Source organism: Scyliorhinus canicula, chromosome 16, assembly GCF_902713615.1.
Source record: "Scyliorhinus canicula chromosome 16, sScyCan1.1, whole genome shotgun sequence".
In the NCBI taxonomy this organism is placed as follows: Eukaryota; Metazoa; Chordata; class Chondrichthyes; order Carcharhiniformes; family Scyliorhinidae; genus Scyliorhinus; species Scyliorhinus canicula.
In genome coordinates, this window is record NC_052161.1 from 104,714,178 (window position 1) to 104,739,888 (window position 25,711).

The following is a 25,711-nucleotide window of genomic DNA, read 5'->3' on the forward strand; positions in this document are numbered from 1 at the left end:
GGACAGTTGAAGTCCATGCTGAGACGTTCAAAGGGGCGGGAAGCTTTTACCAGATGCGCCTGCTCGGGGCGGTAAAAGTGCGGTTTGCACTCTGCGCAAATGTGGCAATCCCTGGTCACAGTCCTGACCTCCTCGATGGAGTAGGGCAGGTTGCGGGTCTTAATGAAATGAAAGAAGCGGGTTACCCCTGGATGGCAGAGGTCCGCTTGGAGAGTGCGGAGGCGGTCTATCTGCACGCTGGCGCAGGTACCATGGGACAGGGCATCAGAAGGCTCGTTGAGCTTCCCAGGACGATACAAGATATCGTAGTTGTACGTGGACAACTCGATCCGCCACCGCAAGATAGCATAGCATAGAACAGTACAGCACAGAACAGACCCTTCGGCCCTCAATGTTGTGCCGAGCCATGATCACCCTACTCAAACCCACGTATCCACCCTATACCCGTAACCCAACAACCCCCCCCCTTAACCTTACTTTTATTAGGACACTACGGGCAATTTAGCATGGCCAATCCACCTAACCTGCACATCTTTGGACTGTGGGAGGAAACCGGAGCACCCGGAGGAAACCCACGCACACAGGGGGAGGACGTGCAGACTCCACACAGACAGTGACCCAGCCGGGAATCGAACCTGGGACCCTGGAGCTGTGAAGCATTTATGCTAACCACCATGCTACCCTGCTGCCCAAAATTTAAATTTCACCATCTGCCATGGTGGGATTTGAACCTCGGACCCCAGAGCATTACCCTGACTGGGTCTTTGGATTACAAGTCCATCAACAATTCCACCACGCCACCACTTGTCGTTCTTGATCTTGCCCCTCTGTGCATTATCGAACATGAAATCTACTGACCGTTGGTCTGTGAGGAGGGTAAACCTCCTGCCAGCCAGATAGTGCCTCCAATGTTGCAAGCTTCGACAATGGCCTGTGCCTCCTTTTCCAAAGAGGAATGGCGGATTTCGGAAGCGTGGAGGGTCCGGGAGAAAAAGGCCATGGGTCTGCCCGCTTGGTTGAGGGTGGCCGCCAGAGCTACATCAGACGCGTCGCTCTCGCCCTGGAATGGGAGGGACTCGTCAACAGCGCGCATCGTGGCCTTCACAATGTCAGTTTCGATGTGGCTAAAGGCCTGGCGGGCCTCTATCGACAGGGGGAACGTGGTGGGTTGGATGAGGGGACGGACTTTGTCAGCGTAGTTAGGGACCCACTGGGCATAATAAGAAAAGAAGCCCAGACAGCGTTTGAGGGCTTTGAGGGAGTTGGGAAGGTGGAGTTCCATAAGGGGGCGCTTGCGTTCGGGATCGGGGCCTATCACTCCGTTACGCACTATGTAACAGAGGATGGCTAGACAGTCGGAGCTAAACATGCACTTATCCTTATTATACGTGAGGTTAAGGAGTTTTGCGGTTCGGAGGAATTTACGGAGGTTGGTGTCGTGGTCCTGCTGGTCATGGCCGCAGGTGGTGACATTGTCGAGATACGGGAAGGTGGCTCATAAATCATATTGGTCAACCATTCGGTCCATCTCCCTTTGGAAGACCGAGACCCCATTTGTGACACCAAAGGGAACCCTTAAAAAGTGGTAGAGTCGCCCATCCGCTTCGAACGCGGTGTACTTTCGGTCACTCGTGCGGATGGGGAGCTGGTGGTAGGCGGACTTAAGGTCCACCGTGGAGAAGACTTTGTACTTCGCGATCCTGTTAACCAGGTCAGAGATACGGGGGAGAGGATACGCGTCCAGCTGCGTAAACCTGTTGATGGTCTGACTGTAATCAATGACTATACTGTTTTTCTCCCCAGTCTCAACCACCAGCACTTGTGCTCGCCAGGGACTGTTGCTAGCCACTATGACCCCTTCCTTCAGGAGCCTTTGGACCTCGGACCTGATGATGGTCCGGTCCTGGGCACTGTATCATCTGCTCCTGGTGGCGATGGGTTTGCAACCCGGGGTGAGGTTCGCAAACAAGGAAGTGGGGTTGACCTTGAGGGACGCGAGGCTGCAGACAGTGAGGGGAGGAATAGAGCCGCCGAATTTAAAAGTTAGGCTCTGCAGGTTGCACTGAAAATCCAGTCCAAGAAGTGCCGGTGCGCAGAGGCGGGGGAGGACGAGGAATTTATAATTTTTAAAAACCCTCCCCTGGACCATGAGGTCCGCTACGCAGCACCCGATGATTTGGACAGAGTGCGAACCAGATGCTATTTTGTGCTTTACGGGGTGAACGGGGAGCGCGCAGCGTCTTACCGTGTCGGGGTGGATGAAACTCTCTGTGCTCCTGGAGTCCAGTCAGCAGATTGTTTCGCGACCGTTGAGGTGGATCTGTGTGGTCGCCGTGGAAAGTGTGTGGGGCCGTGTCTGGTCCAGTGTCACCGAGGCAAGTCGTGGTCGGAACGCAGAATCGTCATCCAGGATGGAGTACTCGCTTGCGGGGTCCTCTGTGCCGATCCACGATGGCGGCGCCCGTCGGCCGCACGTGGTGGGGGATGAACAAGATGGCGGCGCCCTAGGTCACACATGGCGTTGGGGGCCCAAAAGGGCGGTACCCGGGGCTCGCACGTGGCGTCGGAGGCCCAAAATGGCGGCAGCCGTGGATCACTCTTGACGGTGGGTGGTGGAGGCAGCGAGGTCCGCGGGCCGCACGGGGCCCTAGAGGAGTGCAGGGGGGGCCCCGCAGTCGCTGTCTGGAACAGCAGTGACCGACTTGGAGAGGCAGACGGCCGCGAAATGGCCCTTTTTGCCACAGCTCTTGCAGACTGTGGTGCGGGCCAGGCAGCGCGGGCGGGGGTGCTTGGCGTGCCCGCAGAAATAGCAGCGGGTCCCGTGGGCTTGTCTGGGCATCCTGCAGCGCAGGTCTGGGGGTCCGAGTTAGCGGGAGTGAGGGGGCTGTGCCACACTGCCCAAGGGGCTGCCGCGCGGCCGGGGGCGTACGCGCGCGCGTTGTGGTCAGCGACCTCCAAAGAGGATGCAAGGGTCCATGCCTCAGTGAGGCTGAGAGCGTCCTTCTCTAACAGTCTCTGCCGTATTTGGGGTGACTGCATGCCCGCCACAAAGGCATCCCTAATCAAGAGTTCGAATCAGAGCTCCGCAGCAGTGACCTGCGGGCAGGCGCAGTTTCTAACTAGGACAATGATGGCCCGATAGAATTCATTGAGGGACTCACCGGGGAATTGTTGCCTTGTTGCCAGGAGGTGCCGTGCGTAGACTTGGTTTACTGGCCTGATGAAGTGTCCTTTTAGGAGATCCATGGCAACATCATAGTCCAGTTCGTCCTCTATCATTGAGTAAACAGCCACGCACGAGTGGAGGATTTGGAGTTTCTGTTCCTTTGTTGGTTGATTTTCTGTAGTAGAGAGGTAGCTGTTGAAGCACGCCAGTCAATGTTTACAAGTTGCTGATGCATTTTCAGCATGCGGGCTGATCCGGAGGCATTCTGGCTTAATCCGTAGTTCCATTTTCAAAGTCTAGCGTATTAAATTGATGCACCATCAATTGGACTCGAGTCATAGTGAAGTTCCAAACAACAGGCTTTAATACGCTAGATGTGAGCCCGGCAGTGGTCGTACAGAGAAAGGCCGACTGCCAGCCAACACGAGCTCTTATACCCCGCCTTGTAGGCGGAGCTACCAACCTCTCAGCCAATCGGCGGGGAGTCACATGACCAGCCACAACCAATTGGCAGAGAGACACATGACTTGCCTGGGCCAATGGGCAGCGAGGCTGCTGTACCAATGGCAGCCTGGTTCTCCGGTAATATGATCTCTCTAGCCATACTACTACAAAACCATTAAAGGGTTTCTATGATGTAAGATTGCAGTTGGATATTATGGTTAAATACAAATAACTATTGTCTTAGGAGCTGCTCGATATGCGACTGTGCTCTGTGCTTGTTGTCCTGATTCTTTGTCTGTGCCATTGGAGGTTACATCCAATCACCATGAGGCCCGTCTTCTCGTGACCTCCTCCTTTCACCACGCCACCTGTGGTCGGATACTAGAATCTCAGGCTATGCATACGGCACCTATCCTAACTTACAGTTCAGGTTGTTAAATTCTGAACAAATAATATTCTACATGTCATTACAGGTGAGAGTGCAACAAGATGTAGCAACCTTAAGAACAATAGACCAGTTTGTTGGGGGGGGGGGGAGGGGGTTTAAATTGAGATAAGAAATGTCTGGGATATAAAAAATGGTGCTCGATTCTCCGTTCCTGAGGCTATGTGCCGGCTCAAATGGAGAATCCGCGGGAATATTGGCGCGAACCTCTTACTGATTCTGGTACCGGTTAGGAGCTAGCACCAGCTCCTTGTCAAAATGGCCACGGAACACGCTGAAGACAGCCGGAGAGTGGCCGAGTCCCGCGCCTGTGCAGGTCTGGCAACCTGCACCGGTGGCGCCGGAAAACATGGCGCCGGCCGTGCTCGAATCCTAACCCGCCAACCACAACCCCACAGCCCACTGCCTGGCCACCCCCCACCAGATCTCCAGCCCTAGCAGAAGTCCCCTGGCCAGCGGCATGGATCCCGGACAAGCGTGGCAGCGCTGAACACTGTCCGCAGCCGGCATGCCAGATTCCTGACCACTGTGACCACAGATAGTCCGCGCAGTTGGGAATTGGGCCCATCGGGGGCGGAGCATCGCAGGTGGGCCGGCCAATGACGCGCCAATGGCGTTGCAACAACGTGCGCGGCCCGATGACGCCGGTTTGGAGGGGGGCAGAGCATGGCGATTCTGGGGTCGGAATCCATTCTCTGCCCAGATTTTGGTGTCGGTCTACAGAGAATCACGGCCAGAGTTTTCAGATGGAGGAGATAGATCAGAGTCTGTAGTTGCTGAACTCAACACTGAGTGCCGAGGGCTGTAATGTGCCTAATCAGTAGATGAAGAGTTGCTCCCTCAGCCCACGCCAGGCTCCACCGGAGCACCACAGCAGGCCAAGGATGGACGTGTGGGCCTGAGGGCAAGGTGCTGAGTTTAAATGGCAAACAACTGGAAGGTTAGGGTTGTGCTTGCAGATTGAGCGAAGTCGTTCCGTGAATCGGTTACCCAGTCTGCGTTCAGTCTGCCCAATGTAGATGAAACCATATTGGGAACAGTGAACACACGAGACAATAGAGTAGATAGTATTCTGCAGACTTTAAAATTCGAGTTAGTTTGTTCAGGGTTAATGTCATAAAACACTTTTTCACACAAAGGACAGTAAAATCTGGTACTCTCTCCCCCAAAAGAAAATCTGCTGAGATGGGGGGGGGGGCTAATGAAAAATGGTCAAACCAGGATTGACAGATTTCTGTTCGTTGAGATACAGATCAGCGAGAGGCTGAGTGGCTTTCTTTTGGCTCCTAATTACAATGTTCTAGAAAAATCTACATTCTCCTTCAGTGGCCATTTAGGCAGATGTTAACATGAAATATTGTCACTAACTTAAGTGCTTACTCAGTAAATATCAGGACATATCAGGCTTATGTTCAGCCAGTCCCATTGGAGTGGATGCACATTTTGGGAAATTGCACAGTCAATCATTTTCTATCTGAAAATTCTTGCCTTTATGTGCATCCCATTCCCGACCTGATCCCAGAATGAGATTCCGCTTCCAGGAGCGTGTGATTGGGAAATTCATTCAGTCGAAACTTGAATGGAGTGAACACATTCCGAATAAGCTGTAATTGTTTTTTGCAGCCTGAGAGGTGACTTCAGGGTTTGGATGACACACACTGTCCACGTCAGGTAAATGCAGTTTCAGTTCTCCCAGCACAACTCATAAAGCCACTGCTGCGATGCACAAGGTGATGGCAAAAACAAAGCTCTGCAGAATTAAAACACTTAAACTAATTTTCTATTTTCCTGCAACTCCTATAGTGTTTGGCTGGTTGATCCCGCTGCTCTGCCACTTTAAATAAGTTGGCTACTGCCATACAAACATACAAAATAGGAGCAGAAGTAGGACATTCTGCCCCTCAAGCCTGTTCTGCATTCAATAAGATCCTGGCTTTTTTTGTTTTGAATTCCACATTCCTCATTAAACTGCAGCCCCCTGCCTCCCCCAACCCCCACACCACCTGATCCCGATATTCTTTAATTCCCTTGCTTCACAACTCCATTCGGTTGCCTATCCTGCTACAGTGCATCATCACTGTGACCAGCTATTCATTCAATGTGAGTCTAGCCAGTGAGTCTTTGCATGCTGGTTGGCATGATGACACAATGGTTAGCACTGCTTCTTCAGAGTGACAGGGACCCTGGTCCAATTCGACCTTGGGTGACTGTGTGAAGTTTGCACGTTCTCTCTGTGTCTCCGTGGGTTTCCACCGGGTGCTCCGGTTTCCTTCCACAGTCCAAAGATGTTCAGGTTAGGTGGGGTTATGGGGAAAAGGGCAGGGGAGTGGGCCTAGGTAAGGTGCTCTTTCGGAGGTTCGGTGTAAACCTGATGGGCCAAATGGCCTCCTTCTGTACTGTAGGAATTCATTGGTTTCTATGAACCGTGGGGGCATAACAGGCTAGCCTGAATGGTATTGTACCATTGTACAACATGGGAGTAGGCCAGTCTGTAAATAGTGCCTGTATCCTCTCTTTGAAAGAGCCATCCCATTTGTCCCTTTTCATATGGAATTTATTCTCCCTCAGAGGGTAGTGAATCTATACAATTCTTTACTGCAGAGAGCTGTAAAGGCTGCATCATTAAGTAAGGCTGAGATGGGCAGGTTTTTAATCAGTAAAGATATCAAGGGTTATGGGGATAAGGCAGGAATGTGGCATTGAGGATTATATTAGATCAGTCATGATCTCATTGAATGGCGGAGCAGACCCGCTGGGCTAAATGATCTATTTCTGCTCCTATGTCTTACTGTTTAAACGGTTTGGTTTGATGGAGCAGATTTTGTCAGGTGTGTACAGGAAGGATTCCTGACTCAATATGTAGATAGGCCAACTAGGGGGGAGGCCATATTGGGCTTGGTGCTCGGCAACAAACCAGGCCAGATGTCAGATGACTCGGTGGGACAGCATTTTGGTGTCAGTGACCACAACTCCTTGACCTTTACCATAGTCATGGAGAGGGATGGGAACACACAGTATGGGAAGGTATTTAATGGGGGGGAGGGGAAATTATACTGCTATTAGACAGGAGCTGAGGAGCATAAAGTGGGAACAGTTGTCCTTGGGGAAATGCACAACAGTAATGTGGGGATTGTTTAAGGAGCACTTGCTGCAAGTACTGAATAGTTTTGTCCCACTGAGACGAGGAAGGAATGGTAACGTGAAGGAGCCTTGAATGACAAGAGAAGTGGTGCTTCTAGTCAAGAGGAAGAAGGAAGCTTATGTAAGGTTGGGGAAGCAAGGATCTCACTCGGATCTAGAGGGTTACAAGGTAGCCAGGAAGGAACTCAAAAATGGACTGAGGAGAGCGAGGAGGGGGCATGAAAAAGCCCTGGCAGGAAAGATTAGGGGAAACCCCAAGGCGTTCTACACTTATGTGAGAAATAAGAGGATGATCAGTAGTGAGAGTAGGACCGATCAGGGATAGTGGAGGGAACTTGTGCCTAGAGTCTGAGGAGATGGGGAGGCCCTAAATGAATACTTTGCTTCAGTATTCACTAGAGAGAGGGACCTTGTTGCTCATGAGAACAGTGTGAATCAGGTTAATAGATTTGAAAATGTTGGTATTAAGAAGGAGGATGTGCTGGAAATTTCGAAAAGCATCAGGATAGATAAGTCCCCTGGGCCTGACGGGATATACCCAAGGTTACTACGGAAAGCGAGGGAGGAGATTGCTGCGCCATTGGCGATGATCTTTGCATCCTCACTCTCCACTGGAGTAGCACCGGATGATTGGAGGGAGGTGAATGTTGTTCCCCTGTTCAAGAAAGGGAATAGGGAAATTCCTGGGAATTACAGACCCATCAGTCTTACGTCTGTGGTGAGCAAAATATTGGAAAGGATTCTGAGAGATAGGATTAATGATTATTTAGAAAAACATAGTTTGATTAAAGATAGTCAGCATGGCTTTGTGAGGGGCAGGTCATGTCTCACAAGCCTCATTGAATTCTACGAGGATGTGACGAGACACATTGAAGATGGTCGGGCAGTGGATGTTGTGTATATGGATTTCACTAAGGCATTTGATAAGGTTCCCCGTGGTCGGCTAATTCAGAAAGTTAGGGGGCATGGGATACAGGGAAATTTTGCTGTCTGGATGCAGAATTGGCTGGCCGAAGGAAGACAGCGAGTGGTAGTGGATGGAAAGTATTCCGCCTGGAGGTCGGTGACCAGTTGTGTCCTGCAAGGATCTGTTCTGGGGCCTCTGCTCTTTGTGGTTTTTATAAATGTCTTGGATGAGGAAGTGGAAGGATGGGTTAGTAAGTTTGCCGATGACACGAAGGTTGGGGGAGTTGTAGATAGTGTTGAGAGTTGTTACAGGTTACAGCAGGACATGGACAGGATGCAGAGCTGGGCTAAGAAGTGGCAGATGGAGTTCAACCTTGAAAAATGTGAAGTGATACATTTTGGAAGGTCGAATTTGAATGCTGAATACAGGGTTAAAGGCAGGATTCTTGGAAGTATGGAGGAACAGAGGGATCTCGGGGTCCACGTACATAGATCCCTCAAAGTTGCCACCCATGTTGATAGGGTTCTTAAGAAGGTGTATGGTGTGTTGGCTTTCATTAACAGGGGGATTGAGTTTAAGAGCCGTGAGGTTTTGCTGCAGCTTTATAAAACTCTAGTTAGACCACACTTGGAATATTGTGTCCAGTTCTGGTCGCCTCATTATCGGAAGGATGTGGATGCTTTGGAGAGGCTGGACTGGAGGGCATGACTTATGAAGAAAGGTTGAGGGAGGTAGGGTTTTTCTCACTGGAGCGAAGAAGGCAGAGAGGTGACTTGATAGAGGTGTACAAGGTGATGAGAGGCATGGATAGAGTGGATAGCCAGAGACTTTTCCCCAGGGTGGAAATGGCTGACATGAGGGGACATAATTTTAAGGTGATTGGAGGAACGTATAGGGGAGATGTCAGAGGTCGGTTCTTTACACAGTGAGTGGTGGATGTGTGGAATGCACTGTCAGCAGAGGTGGTGGAGTCAGAGTCATTAGGGACATTTAAGCGACTCTTAGACAGGTACATGGACAGCAGTAATTTGAAGGGGTGTAGGTTAGGTTGATCTTAGATGAGGATAAATGGTCAGCACAACATTGTGGGCTGAAGGGCCTGCACTGTGCTGTACTGTTCTATGTTCTATAAAAACATGTGCATTTGGATTTACAGCTTGCATTCCCTTGTTGTGTTAATCCTTCCAAGTCCAAGGACAAGCATCAATATGCATCACACTTGAATTTAGCCTTTCTGTGTAAATGAAGATAGCTCCCAACCTGCCGCCTCCCCCCAATCTCCTGCCTAACAAAGTACACATGTCTCAGACCACACAGACCGAGCACGCAGATTCCAAATTGAAGAGACAACCTGAAATCTCTGTGAAGAAACTAGCAGTACTGATTAGATTCCAGCCTTAAACTACCAGTTGGCATGAAATTATGCAGTTCTGAACTGTGCCTTTGGGACCGTCATATTACATTGAACACTGCTAGGTTTCTCTTTCACTTTACAAAAGGACGTTTGCAAAGGAAACATTGTGTGTGGGTGAAAGCTTTGTGCTCCAAAGGTTGCCTAGTTGTGTTGTATGAGAAAAAAAATCCATTTTGTTTTGTCAATCAATTTGAAATTTCTGAGACAGCGTATGCCCAAGTTTTCGAGGAACATATTTACAACGTCATCACACAGTTCGGCTGAAAAATACTTTAAAAAATCTGGCTTGGGCTCCGCTTGCCTTTACATAGTCTGACGGGCACAAGTTTCGCTCCCAAAGGTTCTGTTCACTGGTTTAAGACGTGTGCCCAGATAAAGCATTTGAAAATAAGAATTAAGAACAGAAAAAAGAGGGGCCAATTGATCTTTCCAGCCTGCTTCAGAAACCAACAAAATCATGGCTGGCCTTTCAGCTGAACTCCATTTCCCTGCGCTATCCCCATATCCCCTTGGCTGTTCAGTACTGATCTCGGCCTTTAATATACTCCATCCCTGAATATCCACAGCCTCCTGGCTGGGATTTCCAAGGTTCATAACCCTTTCAGTGAAGAAATCTCTCCACATCCCAGCCCTAAGTGGACAAGCTGCGCACTGAGACTGTGCCACTTGTGCTACACTTCCCAGCCAGAGGAAACACATTCCCAGCATTAGCACTCAAGAATTTTATATGGCTGGGATTTTCCCGTCTCCCCAGCAGCGGGCATTGTCGCAGGTGAGATGAGAAAGTTTGGAGTGCGGCCAAGAGTCAATTGTCCATAAAGTCAGACCCTCTGCCTCAGTGACATCATCTCCTGTTCTTCTAAACCCTAGGGAATTAAAACCCGGTATACCCAATCTCACCTCATCTTCTGCTTCTGTTTTCAGCGGTATCACGGACTGATATCCATATTCTGCCAATATTTAAATGATAATGTTGGATACACTAGGCACATCCTGCTGAGGTGGTAGACCTGGCAAGAAAACTTTTAAATTAAAATCATCTGAAGAAGCATCTTGAAGATTGTGTCTATTCCTTGTGGCACCTTATTCCATTGTGGAATTGTCCTTGAGAACAAATTGGACGGCATTCTCCGTTAGCCGTCGGCAAAACCGGGAAAAGCGATTGGGCCGAAATCGCAGCAGAAGCCGATTTGATGTCAAATCATAATGGTCCAGCACCTCAACAGCACAGTCAATGCGTTCCAGAACGCACGTACAGTAGACACTGTTTGCATACCATTAGCGGACCCAACCCGGTATTCTCTGGGGCCTCCGCGATGCTCCATCTCTGATAGGCCAAGTTCTCTTGCCATAAAAGGATCCCACATACGACTTTAATACTCCAGGATTGAAGGAATAAATGTTTAGCAAGCTCTCACTCTGAGGTTGTTGTTGCAACACCAAAGATTCCTCCCCAGAAATCGAGAACCTGATGCTTTGGATGGCATTTGCTGAATGTGGAATCCCCATTGAAGCTTGTTTTTAAGATGGGCCACGAGATATGGTGTGTGTCCATCCACCTATTACAGACTGAGGACTATGAAGACAATCTCTCATTCAATGAATCAGTCCAGCGAACCTTTGTTGCATAGTCTCAAAAGCAAATGTATCCTTCCTGAGGCAAGGAGATCAAAGTTGTACACGGTACTTGAATGCATAACCTTCCGAATCAAGAAAGTGGTATCTGATATAAAGAGTTTGTGTCAACATTGTATATTGCCTGATCTAAGGTCACACTTGGTGCCTGAAGTCATGCTTAGTGACTGAACAAAAAATATGAAGCAGTTTGATGGAGCCTGTAATAAACCCATGATGGTATGGGAAATCTGTGCAATGTGAATCTCACACATGCGCAGTTTCTTTTAACTTCATTAAGACTCCATTTGAAAGCAAATCCTTCATAATCTTTCCCAGCTTGTTAATGAGGGACTCATCAATTTAATATTTGATATCTTATTGCAGTGGCGTCTGTGTCCTTATCTGCCAATGGAGGAAAACAGCAGAAGGTTATGTTCAGTGGAATTTGTGAATCTCTCTACGGGTATTGTCCTCCTTGTCAATCACGGTTCAATAACGGCAGCATATCACAATGGGCCAAGTAGAAGAGACAGACCCAATAAACTACTTTAGCTGGTACAGGAATTAAAACCACGGTGCCGGTATTACTAAGCACCATGCTCCAGGCAGATGAGCTTGAGTGAGGTGGGGGGGGGGGGGGGGGGGGGATGGAGGTTGGGGGGGGTGGGGGTGAAAGCCAGAGGAAGCCATGGAAATCCAACAGAGAATGCATTAGTGGCAACGGATAAGTGGTGTGGTGATTACAATATGTTCTACCCTAATGGCTCTCAAACATTTTTGGGTGAAGGCTCTCTTTTTCAAATGCATTACTAATTATGAACACCAATTCCAAGCCTTCCCTGCACCGCACCCCACCCCCGCCTCCCACACCCACCAACTTAAATGATAGTACTATATAATGATACAATACCAAAGAGTTGCATGTCATGATTGTTTAATAACACTGCCATTTACTTACAGACATCAGTGAGATGGGCGTGCATGCATCTCATTGCAGGGCACATCTATCTTTGTCCACTCCCCTCCAAGGTGAGTCAGCCCACTAACTCTATGCTGCACATACCAACAGCGCATAATCAAAGTGGCAATCACAAAACGATGTGCAAAGCACGAGAAAGGCATGTGGAATTTGAAAATGCGGCAAAGTTACCTGACGTGTGCATGTAGAGGGGCATCATTGAGGAAGGAAGTTTAAAACGGCATGAATACTTCACTCTGAGGAAAAAGTCAGTGTGGATATGATGCAGGTTTTTCTAAGTCAACAACCATAACAATTTTAAATAGCATCTTTATCATACACAGGCATTGCATCCTTATCCCACTGCTCTCACTCACTTCCATATATTTTCCTTTACAGAATAAGCTGCAATTGAATAACAGAAAATCAAGCAGCTTGAAATGACACACTCCAATCTACCAACCAGTCAGCTTTGGAGAGACAACTGGATGTGATAGGACACATTTCCCTGAAGGGGAATAGATAAAGCCAAGTCAGGTACAGGGCCTGCTTATACTATTTACTGTCATGTGTAGCACATATTCCCATTTTCACAATGAATCATGCCATCAGCATGACTTGCACACAAACCAAATCATACCTCTACAGGCAACATCACAGAATCACGCAGCACAGACCGCCGTTCGGCCCAGTGTTTGTGTGCTGCCCCTTTTGCAAGGGCGATCCAATTAGTCCCACTATCCTGTTTTTCTCCCACAGCTTCACATAGCTCTCCTTTTCAACTATTTTTCCAATCTCCTTTTGAAAATGGCTTTTCAATCTGCTCCACTATCCTTTTAAGTGGCGCATTTCTGATCATTAAAGTTGCAATGTGAAGAAAGGTCTCATCATTTCGCCCCAGGTTATTTTGCCAATTATCTTAAGTCTGTGTTTCTAGGTCCTTAAACCATAAACTTAAAGACAGTAGCAACAAATTGCCTTTGTCTGCTGCTTTTTGCATAGACGAGGAGCCCAAGACATTTTGCAACAGCAAAATTGAGTGCCTCAGCCAAGAAAGAGATAGCAGGCGGGCAGGACCAAGATTCAATCAAAGGGGTGGGTTTGAAGGAAGGTGTTAAAGGAGGAGAGGGATGAGGAAAGGTAGAGGGGTTTGGAGAAACAATTCCAGAGTGCTGCGGAGGAAATTAAAGACGAGAATGAAAAGTTAATGGGTGTTGGATAAACTAGGTTTGGTGGAGGACGGGAGCAGCAGACTTCTGGATGTGATCAAATGTACAGCATAGATTCAATGGGCCAAATTGCCTCCTTCTGTACCACAGTGGCTCTGTAACTAATGGGAGGCTGGTAAAGAGAGCCTAGATGTGAGAAAGGTATGCATAGGGCCGATGTAGGAGATATTACAGGCATGAGGTGGTGGGTTTTGCAGATGGTTACTGACATATGTCAGTGGCAGCAAAGTTGTTGTGTCATAACAGCCATGAGAAGTGGAATGAAATCGTGTGTAGCTATCTCCAGCAAAATTGAAGATGTACTGAGTTGCAAAATGGTGTTGCTGGGAATACAGGTGGGAATATTGTGTGCAGTATTTGGTCCATTTTCCTGCCTCCTTGCTGCACTAAAGGAAGGACTGGCAACTGCTAGTCAGTCTATACAACAAAAGATAAAGGTTAATTTACAAAGGGTATTTACACAGAGCCTTTCACGATGTTAGCAATATCAGCCCTAGGATCTACTTAGGCTGCAAAAGCCCACACTCTGCACCAAGGTCCCTGCACTCAATTCCCATTGGGTGATGGGGTTCACTTGACTTTCCTGATTTACGCCACTTAAAGTGGCCAGCTGCTACACTTACTGAATGTGTCAAGTGTCACTAGCTTCATTTCCACAGGAGTCAACAGCCTATTGTGCTCTAATCGTGCGATCATTGCGGCAGCTATTCATACAGGCAAGGTCCCCCATGGACCCTCATCATTATTGCCATTGATGATGGACCGTAACCACCTAAGATGCCATATTTCGCAACTATGACCCACTTGGAACAAGGTGGGCAGCTCATACAAAGAACTTGCACATTAGCTGCAAATATACTCAATATCTGAACAACAGGGGTAACACAGTAAAATGTCTCCCAAAGCCCTTCCTCCAAAGGGATCAGAGAATATTGTTGGGGCAACTGTTGAATCCTTGCAGTTGTGAGCACGTCGAGGTACCATGTGATGTTCAAGGTGCAAGACGCAAAATCTGTCACCCGATACAGAATTCTGTCCTTCCACTAGGTTTTCACAGGAACAAAGTAGAGGACATTGCACGAGCACAGGATGTACAAGACGAGAACACTCCAACTCAACATTTTACATTGACGTGTACAGTTTGCTGAGAGCACTGTTGAGAAAATTGGCTGCAGAAGTTGCAAACACTCAAGTCATGGTCGGCTGAATGTTTCAAACATTAAAATGAATGGCAAAAATATGAATAATACCATGAAACCAGCACCCGGCACACTTGGCGCTGAAACACACTCTTGGTGAGACTCTGGGACAGAAATCTTCCATCTGCTCAATGAAATTCTGGTTGTCACGAACGGCTCTTAGAGTCATAGAGTTTTACAACACTGAAAGAAGCCCTTTGGCCCATCATGTCTGTGCCGGCCCTGTCCAATGCTGGAATTTGTGGACTGTGATTTCCTGGACTATAGATTGCACAATATTCATGGTGTACAGTAATTTTTTTAATGCACACATTGCATTGCATATTATGCTGACGCTCTGATGGCCTAATGTGTTCAATCTCCGTTCCATGCTATGACCTCATGAAATCTTTTGACTTCACTAATTAGTAACCAACTTGAATTACTGCAATTTGTATGAAAACAGAGTAGCGGGAAGTGCAAGAATAAGGATATATTTTTAAGTGTCACTCAACAGCAGAACAACAAGGAGACAGCACAAATGAACAGATGATACGATGCATCAATTGAAGAAATCACCTATCAGAGTCTGGCAAGAACATTACAAACCTCCAATCCCTCTCCCCAAACACCTCTGTTGTAGGTTGTTACCACACATCCTCATGCTCCACCTGTTCCACGTGTCATTTCTGTTCCTTTTCAAAGTCTGGAACAAGGCTTGTGTTGACTGTAAGGATCGGTTATTATTCTAACATCACATTTTGCAATGTGCTGACAGCTCCCTTTCCCCAGGACTCATCGAAGATGAGAAGTGATGCTTCAAACTTTCAACCTCTGCTCAATGAAATTCTGGCTGTCACTAATGGCTCTTAGAGTAAAAGGGCTGGATTCTCAGTTTCTGAGTCTAAGTGCTGATGCCAATGGAGAATGCGTGGAGTTTCATGTCAGAAAAATCGGTGCCACACCTGTACCGATTCTGCTACCAGTGAGGACTAGCACCGACACCGCATGGAACACCAGCGAAACTCACGAAAAATGGTGCGAGTATCGGCGGGTCCATGATGGACACTCGCAGGGCTGACAACCTGCAGCTGCGCTAAAACTCTACAGCTCCCACTCACACTGATCACGGCCGACAAGATGGGACAGGTTGCGCAGGAGCGCCCAGACAGCTGATGGGTTGGCTGGGGCCAGAGTGCACCCATGGGGGGTGCCCCGGGTAGGTCACCTATAAGGCGCAGGTTTATAACGGGCTGTCAGCGGTATGCTCAGCTACCTTACCGGCTGCGGTAATGGTGTTGTGTACCCACCCACCCCAACCCCACAGCTCACCTCTTGGCCACCCAACACTACTCCCCCCAGCTCTGGCAGATGCCTCCCAGCCAGCGTGCCGCTGAGGTATGGAGGTGCTGGACACTGTCCATACAGCTTCTCTCTCTCTCTCAGCAGCCGCCATGCCAGCTTCACGATTTCCGAAAGCACAAGTGAACCGCGCCATCGGGAACTCAGCCCATCAGAGGCAGAGCATCGTGGGTGGGCCCACTAATGAGATGCAGTGTTTCAACTATGTGCGCCGTGCGTCGCATTGACGCCATTTTCGAGGAGGCAGAGCATCACGATTTCGAGCCAAACCGGCACCTGTCGTGATTTCGGCATCGGGAGTTATTCCCCGCCCGATCGCATGGCCCGATTTCGGCGTCGGGCAACGGAGAATCCCACCCATAGAGATTTAAAGTACAGAGAGAGGCCCTTCGGCCCATCATGTCTGCGCCGGCCATGTCCAATGCTGGAATTTGTGGGCACTGTCTTGCTGGATCAAGGATTGCCCAACGTGCACACATTCATTGTGTACAGTCATTTTTTTTTAAACGTAGACAGTGCATGACGTATTATGCTGACACTCTGATGGCCAAATGTATTCAATCTCTTCTGCCTTGCACTCTATGAAGCTACTGCAATCATTAAACTGCTTTGCTGATGCTGTTATTGACATTCCTGGTTGAATTGGATATAATGCTGCTGTGGTGCCAAAAGATGGAATTTCTGACCTCCGTGATGCTGTAATAGACAGTAAACTGCCTCAAACACATGATGGTTCCCCGTTGGTTATTTGGAAGGAAGAATAGCTTAATATAAGTCTCACATTCTTTGTTGCAGTAATAGCTATCCTGGTGCCTCGCTGTGTCTCCCAGTTTGGCGACCGGTGATCTCCTTGTCCTGCCTGATCACCCATGAATTGAACAGATAAAGGTTTTTGATGAAGCATTTCCTGAATCAGCCACAGGTCTGTGGTATATTTTCAGCCAAAGGTCAAACTGCAGAGTCAGAAACTTTGGTGGGTGAGAGGCTCAACTCAGTCTGACACTGTTCGGAGAGCTGTATTTATTTGTTGGCTCTTGGAGACAGGATAAAATAGCCTCAGCACATTCAGTAAGGAAGTGGAGCAAATGGGCCAAATCCGCACACGATATTGCCACCTGTACCCTCGGCAGTACCATATCATGCCTCAGTATGCCGCCTTAAATTTTTAAGAAGCTAGCTACATAAAATCCTTCTTGTCTTGGGCAATGTTACACTGAGCACTTAGCAAACGGGCATACATGAACGTGTCCCCCTGTTATCACTTACTTCATGTTGTACCTTTCAGTACAAAATTAACATCACGGAACCAGTAAAGATTGCTGTAATCCCAAAGTGCACAAAGTACCAAACCCCATTCCTCGCCCTCAATTTCTTATCTATTGTTAATATTAGCACTAATTTTACATCGTTTTTCTCAATATTATATGTAGCTTGTGATTTATCTGCCTGGTTTTTATGTGAGAGCATGTGCCTTTTAATGGCATTGGTCTTCCCTGAAAGTTGTGGTTTTGCAAAACCTACGCATTCGATTTAGAACATAGAACATAGAACAGTACAGCACAGAACAGGCCCTTCGGCCCTCGATGTTGTGCCGAGCAATGATCACCCTACTCAAACCCACGTATCCACCCTATACCCGTAACCCAACAACCCCCCCCCCCCCCTTAATCTTCCTTTTAAGGACACTACGGGCAATTTAGCCTGGCCAATCCACCTAACCCGCACATCTTTGGACTGTGGGAGGAAACCGCAGCACCCAGAGGAAACCCACGCACACACGGGGAGGACATGCAGACTCCACACAGACAGTGACCCAGCCGGGAATTGAACCTGGAACCCTGGAGCTGTGAAGCATTTATGCTAACCACCATGCTACCATGCTGCCCCTATAGCTTTATATTCATTGGTTTTTTTAAATAAATGTTTTTATTGGGTTTTTGAACAAAGTTTATTTACCGTTATGTACACAGGATAAGAAATATATATATATATACACATGAATAAAAGAGAAGGGCACACCAAACATACCAAAAAAAAAGTAATAATAACAAATAAAATAAAAAATAAAATAGAATAACTGGTAGGGTATTGTGCACCAGCTCAACAGCAGCAACTCTGTACAACTGGCAAAATTATTTACAGCACATAAGTAGGCGACTGTTTGTGGGGGGGAGGGAGGGAGATGGTCGAGACTGGGGAGGTCTTGGGTGCCGGAGAAACAATTACAGAAGGCAATACTCAAATGGGTTTGGTGTTGGTGTTGTCACTTGCTTCTCCCGGACTCGCTGTTGTTGTCGTCTTGCGCTCACGTCCGCTTCAGCTGTTCCTCCTGTCTTTCTCCTGTATTCTCCTTGTTCTCTGTTCCTGGAGATGCCAAGTTTGTGATCGTATCCCGTGCCCTCCTTCCACCTGTCATTTCCCTGCCTCCCCCCCCCACCCCCCCCCCCCCCCCCACCCCCACCTCCCTGGTTCTCCTCTCTTTTTCCCTGTCCTTTCCCTCTCCCCCCCCCCCCCCTCTCCTGTGGTTCGCCTTTCTTTCCTCTTAGGTTTAGCTGTCCCCACCCCCCACCCCCTCCCCTGGTCGAGCTCTCCCTCTCATGCTTTGGCTACTTTCCCCTAATTCTTGGCTACCTGGCTGCTCTTTTGCTTGTTTGTTGGCCACAAACAGGACCCGGAACAATAGGGTGAATGGCTCCCAGGTTCTGTGGAAGTCGTCGTCTGACCCTCAGATGGCGAATTTGGTTTTCTCCATTTGGAGAGAATCCGAGAGGTCGGACAGCCAGTCTGCAGCTCTGGGCGGTGCTGCTGACCGCCGGCCGAACAGGATTCTACGGCGGGCGATCAGGGAGGCAAAGGCAAGGGCATCCGCCCTCCTCCCCAGGAATAGATCTGGCTGGTCTGAAACCCCGAAGACCGCCACTTTCAGGCATGGTTCCACCCTCACTCCCACCACTTTGGACATAACCTCGAAGAAGGCAGTCCAGTACCCCGCAAGTCTGGGGCAAGACCAGAACATGTGGGCGTGGTTGGCCGGGCCTCCTTGGCACCGTCCATATCTATTCTCCAGCTCTGGGAAGAAACTACTCATACGAGTTCTTGTTAAGTGGGCTCTATGTACCACTTTCAGCTGCGTCGGGCTGAGCCTTGTGCACGTGGAGGTGGTGTTGACCCTATGCTTCACTCCAGAGTCCCTACCCTATTTCAATCCCCAGGTCCTCCTCCCATTTCTTTCTTGTTGCGTCCAGTACGGTGTCAGCCCTCTAAACCAGTCGGTCATACATGTCGCTACAGTTTCCTTTGTCTAGTATGCTTGTGTTCAGTAACTCTTCCAGTAATGTCTGTCGTGGCAGTTGTGGATACGTCCTTGTCTCCTTTCATAGGAAGTTTTTGAGTTGTAGATACCTCAGCTCGTTCCCCCTAGCTAGCTGGAATTTCTCTGTCAGTTCGTCGAGTGTTGCGATCCTGCCGTCCGTGTATAGGTCCCTGACTGTCAGTGTCCCTCCCTCCTGCCCCCACCTTTTGAAGGTGGCGTCAGTCAGTGCTGGTGTGAACCTATGGTTGTTGCAGTTGGGAGCTTTGTCCGACATTTTGGTCAGGCTGAATTGCTGCCGTAATTAGTACCAAGATTGGAGAGGGGCTATCACCGGGCTGCTGGAGTGTTTTTTGAGTGGGGATGGGAATGCTGCCGTGGCGAGGGTCCGGAGGGAGGTCCCCATGCAGGAGGCCTCTTCCACGCGCACCCACTTGGCTTCTGGCTCCTTGATCCATCCTCTTATTCGCTCAGCCGTCGCCGCCCAGTGGTAGAATTGTAGGTTTGGGAGGGCTAGCCCCTCTCTGGATTTTGTTTTTTGTAGGACCTTCTTTGGGATCCTAGCATTCTTCCCCCCCGCCCCCCCCCCCCCCCCCCACGATACGAACGCCATGATTAGTTTGTCCAGTGCTTTGAAAAACACTTTGGGGATGTAGATCGGGATGGATCTGAATAGGAAGAGGTACCTGGGCAGTACATTCATTTTGATCATTTGGACTCTCCCCACGAGGGAGAGTGGGAGTGTGTTCCATCTTTGCCGGTCCTTTTTCACTTCCTCCGTCAGACTGGTGAGGTTCCATTTGTGGATCTCTTTCCAGTCATGGGCTATGCAATTTGGATCCCCAGGTAGTGGAATTTGTGTCGGGCTTGTTTAAATGGTGGCTGCCTGCTTTCTCAGCTGGTGAGCCAGCAGGCAGCTGGCTTTGTCTCCGTGTTCGTATAGGGTCCCACGTGCCTGGCGGAGTTGATGCACTGCTTTCCTGGTGGAGAGCAGATCAAAGTTCCTTTGTCGCTCTTACCTCTCTGCCAGGCGGGGGTGGGGGCGGGGGAGCCTGGCATTGCCTCCCCCCTCCCCCCCCACAACCCCCCCCCCCCCTCCCCCCCCCCCATCAGCATGTTGTTGCCCCTTGCCAGGGGCCCCTGATTTCTACCTTAGCTGTTGGTTTTCCAGCCCATGTTCCTTGAGAAACTTGTTCGCATCAGCGGGGGCTGTAAAGAAGTATTTTTTTTCTTGCTATGTGACCCAAAGTTTTGCTGGGTACAGCATACCAAAACGCACTTCATTCTTGTGAAGAGCTGCTTTCACTCTATTGGATTTGGCCCATCTCCTGGCTAGGTCTGCCCCAATGTCCTCGTAAATTCGAATGAAGTGTCCTTCCCATTTGCAGGTCCTGTTTTTCCTGGCCCAGCGCAGGATTGTTTCCCTGTCTTGGTACCGGTGCAGTTTAGCTATAACTGCTCTCGGGTGGTCCCCTGCCTTGGGCTTCGGGCGCAGCGACCGGTGTGCTCTGTCCATTTCTGGTGGGTTGGGTAAAGTTTTCCTCCCCACTAAGTTGCCCAGCATCTTGGCCACGTATGCCGTGGGGTTTCTACCCTCGATCACCTGTGGCAGGCCCACTATCCTGACATTTTGCCTTCTCGAGCGGTTTTCCTGATCGTCCACTCTGCCCTTCAGCTCCCCTGTGTTGTGCCCAGTCTCGCCACCTCCCTCTCCAGGGCCATGATCCGGTCGCTCATGTCAGTCGCTGCTTTCTCCAGCTCCTTAATGGTCGCCTCTTGGGCTTCCAGTTTCTCCTCTGCTCTGCCCCGGGCATGCTGCACCTCCGCCAGGGTCTTGACCATTGCTGCCTGCACTGCGGCCTCTATGTCTGCCCTAACCTCTGCCTTGTTTTCCTGCTGATGTTCCCTTAGCACCTTGACAAAGGCTGCCTTCCAGTTCCGGTTCCCCTCTGGCCCAGGGGGAAAATGTTCCTGTCAGTCCAGTTGTTTTTGTAGAGGCGAACCTTCTGTTCCGTCGCTTCGTCTGCTGATTAGCTCACCTGAACGGGCTTGCCCGTCTGCTTTTGGTGCTCCTTCTCCCTCTGCTTTGGCTCCGTTCTGGCATTTTTCTCCCCCTTTTTTTCCCCCTCCCTTATTTTTCCCTTTCTTTTCCCCTTTTTTGGTCCCCCTTTTTCTTTTCCCCTCCCTTCTCTCCTTTACCACTTATTTTTTATCAAATTCTTTTCAAGAGAATTTGTTTATTTTTTTTAAAAAAGTGAAATAAAAAGTGAAAAAAATTCTCTCTCTTTAAAAGTTTTATTTTCAGAGTTTGGTTTTTGCAAAATGGGAAGGTCTTTTTCCTGTTCCCTCACTCACCCAGGATCGAGAGAGAGAGAGAGAGAGGCTTCTGGCCGGGAGTCCCTCTTCGTTCCTGCCTCGTGGTGGTCACCGCCAGGGGAGGGGGGGGGGGGGGGGGGTGGTCGGTCCTTGCTGCTGGCTCGGTCCCCGCTTTGGTCTCTGTCTTGGACAGAGCTGCCGCTCGTCTTACCCTGCGCTCTCCTGCTCAGGGTGAGGGGACGGGGGATGTTGGTTGTTCCTGCTGGCTCAATCCTCGCTTTGCTTCGGGCCGCCGCTCGTCCTGCCCTGCGCTCTGCTGCTGTGCGTTGGGGGGGGGGGGGGGGTGTCGCCGAATCGCTCTGCTCCCGAGCACCCAGTTCTCCTGCTCTAATGAGCTTTGGAGTCCGGGTTTTTCTTCGTCCCCACTCTCTTGTTGCAGGTGGGGGGCCCAAATGGGTGAATTTGTGCGCTTGGCTGCAGGTTCTCGGCAAGGAGCGGGACGCAACTTTGTTCCCCTCCAGGAGCTCCTCCACATGCGACCGCTCTCTTCCCCCACCGGAAGCCGAATCTTATATTCATTGTTAACAAATGTTTTAAACATCAAAAGTGCCAAGGTGATATTTAAGAAAGTGGCTTCTCAATTTGGAAGGTGGCACATATTGATAGTTAGGCTTCATTTGTTTTTCGACCATTAATTGAAATTAAACCTCTTCTGCATGGTCGAAAGAGGTTGCAGGATGTGGCAACATAGGTGAACACTGGATGCAGTACCTCAACATTGAATGGATGAGGAGAGAAAACTGCGTCAATCAAATAGTGGTGGTTATATGACTGGAGTTGTTGGTTTTGAATATCTGATTTGAATGGGAAGAGAAGACCGAGGGATGGAATTCAGATCCTGAGAATCAAGTCTGTCATATCAAATACTACTCACTCATCAGACTTAACCTTGTGGACCTGAACTGGCACCCAGTTCCCCAACACATCAAAGTAGAAATTCTCAAGCTTCTGTTTAAACCCTTCCATGTGCTCACTCCTTTCTATTACTCTCTCCTAGCTGGCAACTCTCTCCCCACCCCTTCCTCCATCCCTCCGCCTCCACCCCTCATCCTATTTATCTGACTTCAGCTTCTTAGGTATCCCACTAACCTTTGGCCCACAATTGGTCCCCATACCTTCAATCTCCTCGGTCAACTCTCTGGAACTGCCTCTCTAAACTGCTGCCTTTTTACTCTCCTCTCCTCCTTTGAGCATGTGTTTGGTCACCTAACGCTCCCCCTCCCCTCCCTTACCACCCCCTCCCTTCTCACCCCCACCCCTCCTCACCCCCCACTCTGGTCTGCTCACCATTTTCCTTTATTAAAAATGCCATCTTGGGATACGAACAGCAGGAGTATTGTTCTTGCTGCCCTGAGGGCATATAGTTCACCTACATCATGTGGAACAGAGTCACCAGCAGAACAATCCAGGAGGCTTCATGATCATTTTCTGATGCTAGGCTATCAATTACCACATTTATTCTGTTTAGCTTCAAAACTAAATCAGTACAGGCTGGTAACACTGGAGGTTAGGAAACTGAGGCATTTTGGTGCCTGCACTAGTAGAAAAGTGTAATTCCAACAGGATAAATTTATATTATTAATATGAAGCTTATAAGTGCATAATGGAAAATTTTGACAGGCAATATGAGCAAACATATAACTTATAATACATATTAAAAATAGATGATGCCCCTGAGTTACAAGGCAATAACTGGATAAATAACAATTTAAAAATCTAAAGTACAAAACTTCAATACCATAGTTAACTCACATCCTTAATTCACTCTTATGTTTTTTATCCTGTAACATATTAAAGTAATGTTCATATTGTAGCAGGCAAAGAAATTTCACACAAATAATTAATGAATAGTTAACTAATATCACACTGGGTTATTTCTGCTTCTGAATTGGTGCTTTGTCCATTCCATTGAAGTGCAGCAATTTGATTTAATTGCACTGATGTCTGATTAGGTTTTGTGTCTTGAGTTCTTTCAATAGAAAAGACAAAAGCAGCAGGAACTAATTGTGAAAAAATAAATAATTTTAAAGCAGTGCTCCCAGTAATGATACTTACTTCAGCCAAAACTGTACGCAACATGATCAATTGCCCTTTTAACAACCATCTGTGCTATTGCGAAGTTGCATTTGCAAAGATATTAACTGTTGACGAGCATTTCCTTCAGAGGTTACCCCTGGTGCAGCCAGCACACCTGCAAATGTCTGTGAGCTGCTTGGGTTGTTGGTTCAGATTCAGTGTCTGAATCAAATCTCCCCTGAAGCAAGTTTGAAATTAAAAACAGAATTAATCCGTGCAGCAACTGATCAAACTTTAATTTATCATAATCTCAATACAGTTCATATCTAGTAAAAGATTAGTGTAACAAATGCCTCATTATATCTACTGAGTGGAAGTGGCTCCCCCACTCCCACTCCATAAAGATATTGTGACACAAGGTGCACAAGGGCTGAAAATACCATGGTTGCATTCATTCATTTTAGAAATACAAAAGAAAAACCTTGGCGTCTTTCTGGGAGACTTCATCAACAGCACCGCACCCATCAATTCCTAAATGCCTTATGTAAAAGAGAAACCAATCAACACAGCCAGTATACACCCTCCCCCAAACTGTACAATGGGTGGGAGGTGAGACAGCAATACCATCCAACACATCACTCCACCCACCCAGCCTACCAACAGAGACATAACTGATCAAACTGGGGCTGTTTAGCTCACTGGGCTAATCGCTGGCTTTGAAGGCAGACAAAGGCAAGCTGGCAGCACGGTTCGATTCCCGTAACAGCCTCCCCGAACAGGCGCCGGAATGTGGCGACTAGGGACTTTTCACAGTAACTTCATTTGAAGCCTACTCGTGACAATAAGCGATTTTCATTTTCATTTCATTTCAAACACGCCAGTCTTCTATCCTGCAATGATACCCAAGCAGTATTGACATGGCCAACACACTTATTCTACATCTGTAGCAAAGGTAATTCAAAAACAACTTTACTTCACTGCAACACATGCTAATGCTCCAAAATTAAATGTAGTGTCTGCCAATATTAGCTTTGGCCAGTAATGCATACTAATATATATATATGTATATATATATATATATACACACACACAGATGTGCAGCCATGGAAAGGAAACAACTGAGAGAGACAACATGGATAAATATATATAAGTCCCTGTATCCCCATCAACACATGTCTTATATTAAAAGCTACATTCTTTCCAGAACAAAAACAAATTTGTCTGGCTCCTCTGATGCTCTAACAGGTAAAAGCAATACTTTATATGATGCAACACCATACAGAGACACAGAGGCTCAATTCCCAATATGGGTTAGCTAATCTCAAGTATGCAGCAGTTTAGTTGTCACCGCTGACCTCGGGCCAAGGAAAGAGTGCATCCACCAGATTTCCCACTCTTGATTACCATGCACTGACCTCTACTGGAAAGTGGATGTGTATGGCTATTAATCAAGAGCAAGATCAGACTCGGCTGCAAGTCCTTCCACAGTCAAATAGCCTAGGATCTCCACAGTACTGGACGGATGGGTACAAGAGAGAGGTGCAATCATACCTGAATAAGTGTCAGTGTTCCCATGGAATGGAGAGACTAGAAAGAAAATGCACTATGTCCAGACATTAGGCAACAAGATGTCACTGCTGAGATATTAACGAGCACGTTTAAATGCTGAACTCCCATCCTATCTGGCAAGTTTTAACGTAGTGGCATTAGAGAAGCTAATTCTGAGCACATTACTCCACATTCTGAATAGATTACAAATGAATATCATGTTGTTCTTTCCTATGTTAATGTGCCCATGTATACAAGCAACACACATATGCCCTGATAGATATTTATAGTGGAACTGTGAGTGTATACAGGATCAGAGTGTACCGTTCATACATATAATATATAGATCTATATACCCGATTAGAAACAGAGGTTGCAGATGTTTTAGTTTTTTTTTTTGCTAGCTTTGCCATGCTCTGAAACGAGATGATTCTCTCTCTTGCTGGCAGAGTGTTGGCATGCTCGGTGATGTGTCACTCGCTGGAACAGCTCATTATTCTTAAAGCTCCTTTCATTCGCCTCTGATCTGCATAGAACTCCCACTTGGCAATCCTGCTGCTTTCCCCTACCCCTGTTCGCAACCCCTGATCATAGCTTCAG

The 25,711-nt window shown here is 48.1% G+C and overlaps 1 protein-coding gene across 4 annotated transcripts in view; it reads right to left on the reverse strand.

The window, feature by feature from the left end:
• Positions 1–25,711, reverse strand: part of ajap1 (adherens junctions associated protein 1) — a 316,483-nt gene that overhangs the window by 288,408 nt on the left and 2,364 nt on the right. The window lies entirely within an intron of this gene.